The 15,941-nt window shown below is 30.2% G+C and overlaps 1 protein-coding gene across 2 annotated transcripts in view; it reads left to right on the forward strand.

Annotated features, from left to right (window-relative positions):
* The first annotated feature begins 1,892 nt into the window (after positions 1-1,892).
* The window catches only part of LOC142319254 (SH3 and multiple ankyrin repeat domains protein 3-like), a 551,207-nt gene continuing 537,158 nt past the window's right edge, over positions 1,893-15,941 (forward strand). For both annotated transcript variants that reach the window (XM_075356300.1, XM_075356302.1), the window contains exon 1: positions 1,893-2,205. The gene's annotated coding sequence lies outside the window, so the exon portion shown is untranslated. The remainder of the gene's footprint in view (positions 2,206-15,941) is intronic.

Raw genomic sequence — 15,941 nt, forward strand, 5'->3', positions numbered from 1 at the left:
ACATAAAACATTTTCATGATAATACTTAGAATTGACTACTTAAAATTACTTGAATTTTTATGACAATTCTCTTATTTACACAATGTAATTAATTGCCTGATTTAAACTTTATACACAAGAAGCATTGGTAAGATCTTTATTAACTGTTACTTCATTATCTTGGTCATTCTGTTGTAGACTGATTTCAGAATTATTGTCTTCTTCACTTCTAATGATGTTACACAAAGCAATAAAATATAAAAAAATGTAACATGCAAAGGCAAGCTTTACCGGCAAATAATGTAACATGGAAATTTCTCTTTTTGAATCCCTAAAGCATTTTCAATTTTTTTTTTTTTTTTTGTAAACTTGTGGGCTTTATTAAATTTTCTTGTTTGAGAGTCATCTAGATCATCTGTAGCAGTTACTCTCTAGGTATAACCTGATTCCGTCAGTATTACACAACTTGCTATTGGTCTTCACTCTGCTACCATTCACTCATGCAGTGTCAAGTTTCTCAGTTCTCTTATATCATGCATCTTCCAGGCCATCTGGCATTAACATAATAAAATAAATAATCCAAAACACAGACTACCGTAGAATTTATTGAATGATTTCCACGGCGATCTACATACTGTTATTAATTTTCTGAGAATTTATATTAATAAGGTTCTATCAACAACTTCAATAACAAGCAGCATGTGAGAAATATTATAAAACTTCCTCATAATATCTACTTGTCTGGTTGATCTGTCACTTGTGGAAATTTTATATCATTTATTGCAAGTCACACACTAGATTTTGCTACATCATACATATCGGCTACAGAATGGTACTGTCCACCTCTTCGAAAACCTTGCTGCCCTTCAAAATGAAGAGCAATACACAATTCCTAGTTTGCAAATATAGCTTTATTTTTGACAGTAGAATGATGGAGTCTGTAACCTATATAATTGAGTAATGATTCTATCTAATAGAATTCATAATTTACTCTTAATTAATATTCTCTTGATTTCAATTGTCATTGACCTTATCTAACAATGATTCAATAATCTTTCAAAATCAAAACACTAAACCACCGTAATAACATTTTCACCTACTGTGATGACCTATAAACTTGTACATTTTGGTTACAAGGGATAATTATTACTAACTTGTACTTTGTAATTTTTTTGGCTCTTTTAAAGTTATAAAAAGTGCTTGTAGCTGTAAAATTTCACCATGATTTACGAGTTTTCTTTTGTACTTTTCAGGAAATAATTTTGTTTCACTTGTTTTGAAAAATTACCTTTAACTTGTATCTTATATTTTTATGGAATGGACTCATGATGTTCCATAAATAATAATGGTAAAATTACTAGTTATTTAATTTTTTTATTAGATAAATTTGCTGATGAAAGAAAATTGGTACATTGAACAATGATTTACAATAGATTTAAAATTGTTTCATATTACACTCAATAACAATGCTAAAAAAAATCTTAAGTTTACGGTTTTAGTTATGCTTAATATTACAATATTGTTTTTTATTTATTAACTCACCTTTATGAAAAATCAATTTTATTTATTTATTTTTTTTTTATGATATTGTAATTTTGAAGATCATTATATTTTTTATAAAAGAGAAAAAAACAAAAAACCATTCTCCGCTTTCGTTGAATGGCCAACTGATGGGATTGAAGGCCACACATAGACTGGACAATCCAGATATGATTCATTATCAAAGGAATGAAATACCGTACTAGATTTAGAAAGAAAAAATAGTTCTTATAATAAAGGGAATAATACTAGTAAAAGGTAAATTATTTATTTATTAAAGGGAAATTCCTTCTCAGTTCCAGGGCCGATAGAAACATTGGTACCACTGTGTCAGTGCAGTGTCGGAATTGTGGTTGTTCGTATGTTTGTGATATTCTTCCGTGTGTTTTTTTATTATTAATATATAGATAATTTTTTTTTTAATTTAATGTTTTATCGAATAATTATCAGTGTGTTTTAAATTTTAAACGATTGTAATATATTTTATGTTTTGTCGATCATTTTATATTATTTAATTAACATTGCCAAGCGTTATCTGGCGACATGTGTTGTGTGATTTTGCAACCTGTATGAAGTGAAGTCTCTTCTTAACGTTCTTGTGAATTGGATTTATATTATTGTCAGGAATACCAATGATCAAAGAAACAGGAAGGATTAATTAATTGTGACCAATCATGGAATTATAAGGTTTGTTATTTATTATTTCATTCATTTAATATATTATTCTAAAAAATGATTATTTGTTTAATGCTTGTAGTAGATTAATACTAGTTTGGATTTGACAGAGGGTGCAGTTTTAGCAGTCGATTGATTTGTTTACGTAACGTATTCCTGTTATTTAACAGATTATTATCGATATTATTTCCAGATATTAATTTAGTTCAAGAATTTTCTAATTCGTTTCGAAGAAACGTAAAAACGAAGAAATATTTGTTATTATTTATACATCACCAAATTTACGAGGGATGTTCCATTCTTACTTGAAATAATATTTTTAATCTTGTTATATAATTATATTTATGTATTTACTGTTTTCTTAATTCAGTACCTTTTAGAAAAAATATTTTTTTAAAGTAATCGAACAAATATTTAATGTCACGATAAAAATTGTTTTTGATTTCATATAAAAATAAAATGATACCCCGTATTTGTTTTTAATGCAATTGTATTAATAGACATCTATATTGCAAACTCCTTGTAATTTTTATTGTTTAATTTAGCACTTAAAGTTAAGTACATAATGGAATATTTGTTATCTATTCATATGTTAAAATTTTATGCAGTATTACCTAACCGTAATTTTATTACCATGAATAGTTTGTAATAAAACTGTTTATTTTATTTAAAACACAAACTGAGGACGACTAACATTAAGTTATATTTGATTTATTTTTATATAGGCCTTAATAAATAAAACTGATTTTTTCATAATTAAGTTTAGAAATATGAAATTTTTTTCAATTTTTGTGACCAACTATGTAGTCAGACATCGATCGTTATTTCTAATATAAAATAGTTTTATAAGTTTCAGTCGTACTTATGCTTTTAAGTAACATTTTAATTAAATTTTTACTGATGAATTTTCTTAAAAATTTGGTAAACAATTTAATTTAGTTTTGAATGTATATATTATAATCATATAAATTTGGATGTAGGTGTCGTTCAATATATATATATATAATGCGATGTAATGTGAGGTTATTGAAAAACAACTGTTGTATGGAATAAATTGGGTAGTAATCAGTTCCTTTCCTTTCTTCCAGAACCACATATTATAAAAAATAATAAACCTTAGTTTGTTGATTTTTTATGTTATTTCGAATCAAGAATCATAAAATTATGTTTATGTTATTTCGAATAGGGGAATGTATAGATTAACTTATCCATGTGTTTATATTTATGTAATTATAATCTCTGTTAAAATTAATAATCATCAGTTATTATTAAAAACAACAATATTCAGCCTCTATCAAACTACACAACAGAATTGTTTTAGTGTCTTAAAACAATAGTTCGGATTATTATGCTTCCTTTGCCATTTTATTTTCCCGTCTTGATAGCGCTATAGCACTAGAAGGGAAATTATTGTAATCGGTCCAATTTGGGGATGTGCGGTTTTCGCCGGATCATGACGTTTTGACACCTAAGGAACACAAAAAAACCGGATGGAAATTTTCCGGATGTTAATGTTCGTATGAAGTGTATGTTCGTTGTTGGCCTCTAAATCACCTTATATCTCCAGAACTACTGGACCGATTTTCACCAAACTTGGTCACATTACTTCTATATTTGGAACTTGATGTCATTAGATTTTCAACTTAAAAGGTCAAGGAGTGAAGCTGTAGAGCAAGGTCAGCCTCAGTATCTCGAGGTTTCGACTAATTAAGGACATATTTTTCTTAGGCACATTTGTTAACAATAAAAAATCTGCAAAAAGATTTTTTGAAAAATCGCACCCCCATTCCAAAAAAAACTGTTGTAGTCGACTGCTATGTTATGACGTCACAGGTGAGCGGTAGAATTAAAGTGTAAAAAAGGTAACTCAATCGCCCGGTTTACTCGGTACCTGGTGCGTTAAGTCTCTCGGGTACACCAGTCTGCCGGCCGTATAAGCGAATTTTTTTCTATTCGATTTGTGAAATTAGATTAGTTTAGTTAGTGCCGACCGTCGCCGGTAGTACCGCCACACCAGCGCGAATTAAATACGTTATGCGTGCGCGCTTTAGTTAAATCATTAAATTAAATAAACGAAAAACTATTATATTTAAACAAAATTATAAGTATTTTAAATTAAGTTGTGTGTGCAAACAGTGCATCAAAAACAACTCACAGTTGTAGGGACTGTCCTACAACTGTATTGTTAGCTTTTTTAATAAACAACCAAATAATCTAAAAATCTTCTTTCCGATTTTTTTAAAACACGATTAAAAGATTTCTTTTACTGGGACAATATTATTCTGTGTATGAATTTAATGATACAAATTAATTATTTTTTTTTTTGGGCTTGATATCGCCGCATAAGTTTGAAGCTTGTTCGTGGGATACAGAAATAGAATTTTGTAGCGTATGAAAAATGCGAAGCCTGACCGGAATTCGAACCGGGGACCTCCCGATGAAAGACAGAGACGCTACCACTCCGCCACGGAGATCGGCACTTATGAATTTTCTGCATCCTGCTTCAACGTAAACAACATAAATAAATGCTCAAATAATTTTCAGCGCCTTCAGAACTATATTTTTAATTTTCTCTAATGCGTACGTTGCAATCTGATAAGCAATCCTTCCCTACGGCCCAGTAAGTTGAAGATGACATGCAAATGTGGTGTAGTCTTGCAGAATCAGCTGACCATTCCTCAAACGAGTGGTTAATTAAACTCCAACCACCAAAGAACACTGGTAACTACTGTCTAGTATTCAAATAGGTGTAAAAGCGACTAACTTTTACTGGGATTTGAACCTCAGAACCTTGAATTTCGAAAATCAGCTTGATTTGCGATGACAAATTTAATATTGCCCGATAGCCAATTCTGAATTATTTTTTATATTTAATATCATCATGTACTTACCGTAATATTATATATATAAATATATACTTTAATTATTTAATCACATATATTTATAATTGTGTATTTTGTGATGCTGCTTTTATCAAGATTTTACTAAGGTTTCTCATGATTCATCCGGGCAACTATTGACGTGGTTTCTTCTTTAATCTATCTTATAGCGTATCTATCAATTCCTGGTATGATCTGTGCAACCTATTATTATGTAAAAGATTAATTTACTTTATGTAATTAGTTTATAAAAATAATAGTGAATAATCTTACAAAATAGTTAATATATATATATATATATATATATATATAATTTTCAAAAAATTTTCTATTTTAAAGCAAAACTACATTAAAATTTCTTAAAATTCCATTTTAAATTACTAAGGTATTATTTTTGTTATCGTTAAATATACATTATTAAAGAAACATTGCACTTGGTTGTTTGAAGTATGCTGTTCCTTTGACCCTTTATTGGATCTGTCCTTATTAAACGGGTTTCAGTCCATTAGTATCTCCATCTTCACAATTTATTTTTTCATTGTATTGACATTGCTAATTTATAATTCACTATAAACAGCGATAATTTATTGTAATTTTAATATAAGTCCGGTCTTAGTTTTGTTTTTTAATTACATTTATTTTTTCTACTCTCCCGATTTAAATTATCCCCCCCCCCCCATAAATGCCTAGTTAAAAAAGAAAAACATTCTAGAATATGAATTGTACCTTTGGTAAGCAATAAAGAAATCCGTGAGGGCGCGTATTTAAGCGTATATAATATCTATTATTTAAAGGACCTCGCTGTTTTAAATTAAATTTATTACATGAAATCACAAGTTTAACGTTTTTTCTATTTCTTAATTTTACTCGATATGAGCACCATTTACACCCTTGCACCACGTCAAACCGATAATCCACCGCATTTCACACTCAGGCGAGAATGTCTTCAGAATCGCTTCCACGGCTGTTATTTTGACACAGGTGGTCGAGTAGGTGGATATTTTGTCGATATTTGATGATTTTACCTAGCCCTAATGAACAAATCGGCGTCAAATTGGACTTCGCGATAGCCAAATGATGGGATCTTTGCTTATATGATCTTCTGGAAACCTATCGTTAAACGCAGTCCCCCACACTTTTACTGCATGATGTAGAGGGATTCCATCCTATTAGAAAATTAGGCATTCGTATTTTCAATCTTCGGAAACTCTAAGGTCTCTATCGTATCCGAGTACACTACGCCCGTAATAGTCTGCTGGTGGAAAAAAGCGACTAAAAAATTCTATTATGCGTGATAACACCACACATTCAGTTTCAGACGAATTATCCCGATTCGTGTGGATTTTCTTAGCTCCATACTCAACAATTATGGCGATTCATGACTCCTTGAACGTGAAATGTTGTCTCATCAGAAAATGGAAATGCGTTGCTTGTAGTTTTCATCAGCAAAATGAAGCCTAAGATGTTCTTTACAAATTGACTCTTTGGGACTTATCGTTAGGTATAATTTCTCGGATTAGCTGCAGTTTATAAATAGGAAGTTTCAATCGCTTGCGAACATCATGGATAGTTCATTTAAGAATGTTCAGTTGAACTGAACATTTTAGACTTCCTTGGAAAGACAGTCGAATTCTTACTTATGTTTTAGGTCTACCTTTTGAGTGTCCTTTCAAAAAGGCTTCCGATTCCAAAAACTGTTCGCACCATATTTTTTATGTTTTCGTCTCTCGAAGAATTTCTACGATAAAATCGCGTATAATTTCTTTGTACAACAGTCATTGAAAATTTGTTATTAATAGCAAAATTATTGCTATTTTTATTTCCGGCGTACGTTACAGATATGTAATATTCTACATAAAGGAAAGTAGCTAATCGTGGTCCAATTTTGGATGTCGAGTTTTTTTATTAATGTCGATGTTTCATCGCGCCCTCAGAACAATTATTGAAAAATTAAGGAAGAATGTAGCTTGGTTTTTTGTTTGATACCTCAGGACTGGATGTACCGTTTCGAATGAAATTTGTCACAATGATTTCTGTATATGGGGCGTCAATGCCATTTGATTTTGGTCACAATTGATCAAGAATAGAGGAATCTAAAGAACTTAAGTGTTCCATAAATCAAACTTTTACTCAAAAATAGGTAAATTTATTCGCATAATTTAATTCCCCTTAGGCCGCTCAGAACATTATGAAGGTTTTGGTCTTATTCAAATCTCCACAAAGAGGTGGCGGAAAAAACACTTTTTTTGTAATTTTTGGACTGAAAGTTACATTCTTGTACTAATTAGATTATTCCATTACATCGATATATCTTTTTGGTTATGTATTCGGGCAATTTCATTTAGGGCTGGAGATAATAAGCCCAATTTATTTCGTTTTATTTTTCTTAAGTTATCGATTTGTTCGGTATCTTCTGATTGGGTTAACCGATTTTTATGAAATTTTGTGCGATAAGTCCTGAATACTGGTCACTAATGTCATTTAATTTTGGTTGCAATAGGTAAAGGGATTAGGAAATATATAGTCATCATCGATCTCAATATTTCAAAATTTTATTCCGAGTATAACAATTTTTTTATAAAATTCTTTATTTACATACTTTAATTTTCCTTTATTTATTTAGTAATCTGTTGAAGCCATAGCCCTAAATATTTAAATAAATTAACCGACTATGTAGGGAATGTTATGCAACTCTTTGACGTATTTTTACAAAAATTAGAAACATCTAAATTTGGAAAAAAAATTTCAAATTAAATCCACCTTTAATTTTAATTTTTTTAGCTATGGCTATATATACAGCTATAAAGCAAGAGTATACAGATCGGTAAAAAAATTGATTAAAAGAAAAAGTCTAAAAGATTAATCTTTTTTTAAGTTTTGTGTCTTGAAGAGACATTTTAATAAAATTTTCTTCAAGATAAAAAATAGAGTTAAATGAATTGTAAATAATCTAGAAAAAAAATTTATTCCAATGCTCTCAAGTCCACAATATCTATTTTTTCAAAAAATCGATTTTTATCAGACGGAAGAAGAGATTATTAGTATGTATAGATTTATACAGGATCTGGGGCCCTCTCCTTCGTTTTTAAGGGCAACGGGAACCCGAGTGCTCTCCAACCATGTAAATTTAAACCAATATTTGTTTCGGTTTCACCTGGTAGCTGATGAGCTGTGTGTCTGCGGGGAGGTCCAGTCGAACGAAGACTTGATGTTCGACTGCCCAGCTCATGGCGGGGAGGGGGGCAGAACTCAGGCCACCCTAGAACTTACCGGTCAAGGGGAAAATTGACCACTCATAAGCGGCGAGTCGATGTGGCGTGAGCCGCAATATCAGAACGAGTGGGAGTTCCTTGATGCGGTTGCTTTGTTCAACCGACATCAGTAGTTTACCTAAGGGAAAAGCCTCCTACCGCGCTGCTGTAGGAAGCAAACCGAAAGATGTGGCTGGCTACCAGCCAGATTAAGGCTCCAGGCGCTTTAATGGTGGACAGGAACTTGCTGGCATTCACCGGCCTAGGCGTGGCAGCGAATTGCTGTCTTTGACGAGATAAATTAATTATCGATAGTCATATATGTTTTAGTAGTTGATGGGTTGCGCCTACCCGTTTTAGTGATATATGACAAGTGGGCGGTGGGACATGCAAGCGAGTGGTGTATAGTACCACGCTTATTCCGCTCACGCTTTTAGGTTTAGCTCTAAGAGCTAGTTAGGACACTGATCACTAAACTGTTTTGTGGCACAGAAATTCAGTCTTATGCTTTAGGACGACCGAATGGAGTGGTGGCGGGAGAAATGCCAAATAAACCAAACCAAATCAGACGGAAGTACGTGCTTATGTACGAACGTACTACGTACCTATGTGTTTCCTTGTATTTAGTTTTATAACTCTGGATCCCGTTGGCCGATTTTCGTCGAATCGGTAGACAGGTACTACCTTTGGGGGGAGGAAATTATTAAATCTTTACAAAAACTGGGAAAAATGTGTTTTGTGCGAATATAATTTCAAATCTTTACTGGAGTACTTCATCAAAAAAACTTTCTTACAAAGATTGAAGTTTTTTTTTTATCGAGATCACAAATTAACAAAATGTTTTATTTAATATTAACTCCCTTCGAAAAATAATTAAAAAAAAAAATAAAAATATTTTTCTTTTTTTTATCTACATCTTGCTTCAGAAAAGGAGTTAAAGGGAGTTTTTGCATTTATATTTTCTACATCGACAGGCCTTCAAACCACTATAGGAATGTTTGCCCATCCTAAGCCAACGGTATGTGGTAACAAAAAGGTTTTTTAAAATCTGTTTACATTTATTTTAAATTTAAATCCTTCTTGCAAATATAAATTGTATTTATTATTTATTTATTGCACTACTGCCCCTAAAATATAAAAAAAAATTAATTTTTTTTATGACTTGCTCTAGTATTTTTTTAAAACAGATTTTTTTTTTACCTCCGGTTCTACCGTTAGGTATTGCTTCAGAGGATTAGATGAATGATTTGTAGCGTGTGTGAATGCCTGACCGGGATGAAGAATTAGCTAAATATTTCCTCACTCCTTTCCCAGAAAATTACAACTTTGTTTATTTAGAATTATGTCTATATCTTTATATTTTTTAAACAATTTTAAATCTTTTTTTAATTTGTTATCACAACATAGGGATTATTTTCTTAAAAATTAAATTTTACCCTAAGGCTTCCCCTGAGTATCGTAGCCCCCAAAAAGAAAAAAAACTTTTCGCAATTTCAAATTTTTGGTGGTCAAATCTTATTTTGTTAAATAATAACGTTAATAAAACAACTTAATACTCCTCTCCTGATGGAGGAACTCCCAAATTTAAAAAAAAATAGACAAAAGTTCGTAGGCAGAATTTTTCAAAAAAGGATTGCCGGCTTTTTGTATATAACAGTTAAAAAATAAAAACTACTATTTTGATAGTGTAACGAAAAATCAACTAGGTTTGAATTGTTATCCACCGGGATGGTCTAGTGGTGAACGCGTCTTCGCAAATCAGCCAACGTTCGAATCTTGGTAAAGGCAGTTACTTTTATACCGATCATTATGAAACAGTATGGAATGAAAATAAATTTAGACAGGACTGAAGTAATGGAAGTAACCTTAAAAAAGATTTTGTTGTAAGGACAAATGAAGGAAGAATGGAAAATTAAAAAAATACAGATATTTGGGGCAGTGGTGAAAAAGTACTAGAAGAGCGCAAAAGAAATAACAGGAAGAATAATAATGGTAAAGGAAGACTTCAGTAAGAAGAAGAAGTTACTATACAGTAAATGTCTAGACTTCAGTTAAGGAAGAGGTTAGCCAAATCCTATGTATGGAGTATCTTGTATAGAAAAGTAAGGATGATGAGGAAGATGGAGAAAGACTTTATTGAGGCTTTTGAGATGCGGACATAGAGAAGGATGGAGAAAGTATGACGGTCGGAAAAAGTAAGGAATGAGGAAATAAATACGATTAAAGAAGAAAGAGCATATATGTGGGGAATACACAAAAGAAAAGGAAACCGGTTAGGACATGCGATTAGAGGAAATGGAATCTTGACAACTGCATTTCAAGGGTCAGTAGACGAAGAAAGGAAACGAGGAAGAAGAAGAATGAACTTAATAGTCGAGGGGAAAATTGGAAACAAGAGGATGAAGAAGTCTGTATGGACTCGGGAAGCAGATTTGACCCACAATTTCGAAAAAGATTGAAATGTTCAATAAATATATTTTGATTCGATCTGATCTTCTTGATGAAATGACTTTTTGCCTTAAAAAATTATGCAATATTAAAAGTAAAATTGAGAAATAATCAAAATTCTTGATGAAAATAACTTAAATTCTTAGGTTCAGATCGTAGTAAAGGAAGTACTTTTATTCGGATTTGATTATTAGATTGTGGATATCGGTGTTCTTTGGTGGTTGGGTTTCAATTAACCGCACGTCTCAGGAATGGTCGGCCTGAGTTTGTTCAACACGATACTTTACGCGACTGTAAATAAAATAACAATAAAAAAAATAATTTTAATGCTAAATTGAAAATTAATATGTTTTTTAACATGTTGTGTCAAGGATATTAAAGTATAACGGTTCTAGTATGTAATTTCGAACAATAGATCCTAGCATTTATATAGTTAGTCGCATTACGAATTACATTGCATTATAAATTACATTTTCTACATTACGAATAAAAAAAATGTTAATCACAAGATAAGGACTGAAATGATTTTTTATCTAAAAACTCTTACAATTTAACGTAAACTAAATTAAAAAGATATTATTACTTATAATTTGTTATGTAGTAATTGTCGTTATCATTAAGTGTTCTTAAAATTCTTTATTAATACTATTATACTCAAGTGTTAATCGATATATTTAAATTCATTATTGCATACTAAAATCACATCCAGTACGTTCTGTAGCCAAAAATGTACAGCAATGTATAATAAATTCTATCCATATTTTTGTACTGGATACCGCATCTGAAGACTTTTTACATTATTAATCATATAAAACTGTATATTTTATTACCAAATTTTTTATTAACACAGTAACATTGCCAGAATATAATGATGTAATAGAAAAGTAGAATCACAATAAAACTAGGAAACAAAACAAATGTTTTGGCCTGCAGTTTTAGAAACTGTGTATTCTCCACTGCCAGATTAGAGCATTTTTTTGTTATCAAGAGTTACAGGGTAAGAAAAATTGGTTTTTCGTAAATCGTAAACTTTAAATCCTAGGTAATCCTTGCCTTTTCTTCTGAAAACTAGACCAAATTCCTTAAAACGTTTTTTTGGTACTATTTTTTACGAAAAAAATTGACCTTGTTTAGTTCTTTGAAATATTATCCCGTATTCAACCGTTTGAAAATGTCAGAATTTTCGTAAATAATTTTTTTTTTAAATTTTGGATGAAGAGGTTTTAAATAAAAGTTGTAGGGCTCTTAGACAGTTTTCTTATTTGTTCTTTTGCGTACGATTTGAAGTGTACCAAGAAATGAAGGAAATACACACCTAAAAAACGGCGAAGTACTGCATGACTTTTCCGACTATTAATAATAGAAATTAAGAGTTAAAAATTAAAAACCAAAAAAATAAAAATTAACAAAATGTGTATTTTTTTAGAGGTGGGAAATAAATTTTAAGAAAACTTTAAAAAGACATTCATACGAGTATAGGTGAAGCTTAAGTAAAAGTATCCTTAAGTATATATATTCCTATAGGATATATCACTTCTTTTTTTTTTGTCTTCAGTCATTTGACTGGTTTGATGCAGCTCTCCAAGATTCCCTATCTAGTGCTAGTTGTTTCATTTCAGTATACCCTCTACATCCTACATCCCTAACAATTTGTTTTACATATTCCAAACGTGGCCTGCCTACACAATTTTTTCTTTCTACCTGTCCTTCCAATATTAAAGCGACTATTCCAGGATGCCTTAGTATGTGGCCTATAAGTCTCTCTTCTTTTAACTATATTTTTCCAAATGCTTCTTTCTTCATCTATTTGCCGCAATACCACTTCATTTGTCACTTTATCCACCCATCTGATTTTTAACATTCTCCTATAGCACCGCATTTCAAAAGCTTCTAATCTTTTCTTCTCAGATACTCCGGTCGTCCAAGTTTCACTTTCATATAAAGCGACACTCCAAACATACACTTTCAAAAATCTTTTCCTGACATTTAAATTAATTTTTGATGTAAACAAATTATATTTCTTACTGAAGGCTCGTTTAGCTTGTGCTATTCGGCATTTTATATCGCTCCTGCTTCGTCCATCTTTAGTAATTCTACTTCCCAAATAACAAAATTCTTCTACCTCCATAATCTTTTCTCCTCATATTTTCACATTCAGTGGTCCATCTTTGTTATTTCTACTACATTTCATTACTTTTGTTTAGTTCTTGTTTATTTTCACGGGATAGTTCTTGCGTAGGACTTCATCTATGCCGTTCATTGTTTCTTCTAAATCCTTTTTACTCTGGGCTAGAATTACTATATCAACAGCAAATCGTAGCATCTTATCTTTTCACCTTGTACTGTTACTCCGAATCTAAATTGTTCTTTAACATCATTAACTGCTAGTTCCATGTAAAGATTAAAAAGTAACGGAGATAGGGAACATTCTTGTCAGACTCCCTTTCTTATTACGGCTTCATATATATCACTTATAAATACTTAATTATTTTAGAATATTAAACATAATACAATTCGTTTGAATTTGCAATCGAATGAATTATCTGCGATGAAATAGAAAAACTACAAATTTTGAGAAAAAAATAGTATTTTTCATAAAGTAAAGCGTATTTTTAACTGTTAATAACTTCTGAATCGTATCTTTAAATTTAATGATATCTGCGGCGTTTGATAGATCGGAAAATTTCCTATCAGAATATGTTTAAAACGGTTAAAAAAGGACACATTTTCAAAGGGCTATAACTTCAAATTTTGGTCGTAGAAGTCGCTCCAAAAAAAAGAAGATTTTGTCGGGAATTTGATCTAGTAATCGTAAAAAAATAAAATAAAATTTGTTTATTATCTGGGATAGTTTTTAAATTTTTAAAGAAATCCCGTATTTTGCTCTAAATTTCAACTTTCAATTAAAAAAATACCACTCCTAACTGATACTCGTGACTCATGTTTTCTAAATTACATATCAGAATCAAACATTTTGCAAAGTTTCTTTTTGCACCTAATTAGTTTAATGTTAAAAGTTTATTTTTAATGATTAATTCAACGCATAAGTTCGAAAGCTTGCGCATTAGATTATAGAATGAAAGTATATCCTAAAAAAATCCATTCCTGATCTGGATTTAAATTGTGCACCTTACGAATGAAAGCCTAAGACGCTAACTCTCCGCTACCAAAGTCTACAGCATTGTTTTTTTGTGTTCTCATACTTTAAAATATACATCGCTTTGGCTTTCAATTTTTTTTTTTATGAAATATTTATTTGCTATCTTACTACTTGCTTGTACGAAGTAAAGGAAGTATTGTGATCGTGAAAAATCTCGTTTATCAGGTTTCAACGAAATTATTAATTTTTACCATCCCTGAATCCATTTTGAATAGTTTCAGCGTGACGTCTGTACGTATGTATATGTATCTCGCATAACAAAAACGATTAACCGTAGGATGTTTAAATTTTGTATTTAGGACTGTTGTAACATCTAGTTGTGCACCTCCTTTTTGATTGCAATCGACTGAACCAGAGTCCAAAATCCAAAAAGATTTGGATTTTGGACTTCTTTTAATTGCAGTAATAAGCCCTCATTGAGAGCTTTTTAACGACATATATAATAAGTGGTACTTATTTTCATCGGTTCCAGAGTTATAGTTAAATAAAAATTTAATTAATGAAATATTTGGATCTTACAAGGCACATCGATTCGAATCGGACCTCATCTCCTTTTTTATTCTTTTAACTTTTTTTTTTAATTTAAATATATTGATTTATTAATAATTATTAACCTCTGATTTTAAAAAAAAGAGAAGATAAATAATAATTCAATAACAAAAAAAAAAAAAAATTGAAATATATCAGAAGTTATTAGTGAAATAAAATTTTATGTACTTTTCATTTAAAAAAAAAAATGTGTATATGTAATTTAATAGTGGTTCAAGGAAGTCATGTGGTGTCTATATCAGATTTTTTTTTATTTTTATAAAACAAGCTCAGATTTAAGTTCATGTTAAATTTTTTTCCCTCGGGCTTTATTACATAATATAGTAAAAGTTAGTATACTCTGTTAGATGATGATACCTTTGGATATTTTTATTTTTCGAAATTTTAAGTTATTTTTAATTCAGCATTACAATTTTGTATAATGCGTTTTATTATTATTATTTTAGTTTATTTTTATGTATTTTATTCACATGTTTTTTATTTAGAAGAGATTGAGTATACCAATGCACCGTTTTAACATAGAAAATGTACATTCATATATTACGCTTTATACTATCTGTTACAGTCTTTTTTATAACTCTAATGCACGTGTAGCATCTGTGATATAATTATTATTAATCAGAGTGCTTTCTCTGAGGGTAATGATTAATTCAGAAAATCGATGTGGGGAGTATCGAGAAGAAGTTATTTGTAGGCCTTTTAACGTGTAATATTCACAATAACACATTCTGTATTACAAACCACGTCAAATTGAGAACTGTTCCCATTTATTGTAGTTGGCTAATTAATATTAATTCACTTACTGGAAAAAAGGTCGTCTTGATTTCTTCTTAAAAGGGCAGTCTACCTAATAATAATTCAAAGCACGAACGACGTTAGCGCTACACAATACGATTTAACAAAGTTTTTTTTTAATAAATAGAAAATTTTCTCTTTATTCATTTAAGTCGATTAATGTTATATATGTTGATCACGCCGATGTAAATTAAATGCAAATTGATCAAAGAATATAATTCAATTATTAATGAAGAAAAAATTAATAAATTTTTTCACCTATTTACGAAACAATTTTTTTATTTTATAATTATGAAAATTCTAAAAGCTTTTGTACCAAAAAAGTTTTATTAAAATTAAGAAAATATACAAGATTATGCAAAAATATAATAATAATAATAAATATTTCTTAGCTTATTTTTATTGATATTAAAACACAGCTTAGTTATAGAAAGTTAGTAACCTATATCACATTGTCACGCTTCTTGTATAAATATATATATAAAGGTAATACGTCTTAATACGTTATATCGTAACATAATTTGATATAATTTATCATTTGTCAAGTCAGTATTTTAGATTTAATCTAAAAATTTATTTTATTAAAACTTGTTTTAACAACGCAGATTTAATTTCAAGTATCAATTGATCGCTTAAGAAGTTGTTATCACCCGTTTCAACATATAT

This window comes from Lycorma delicatula, chromosome 2, assembly GCF_047948215.1.
Source record: "Lycorma delicatula isolate Av1 chromosome 2, ASM4794821v1, whole genome shotgun sequence".
Lineage (NCBI taxonomy): Eukaryota > Metazoa > Arthropoda > Insecta > Hemiptera > Fulgoridae > Lycorma > Lycorma delicatula.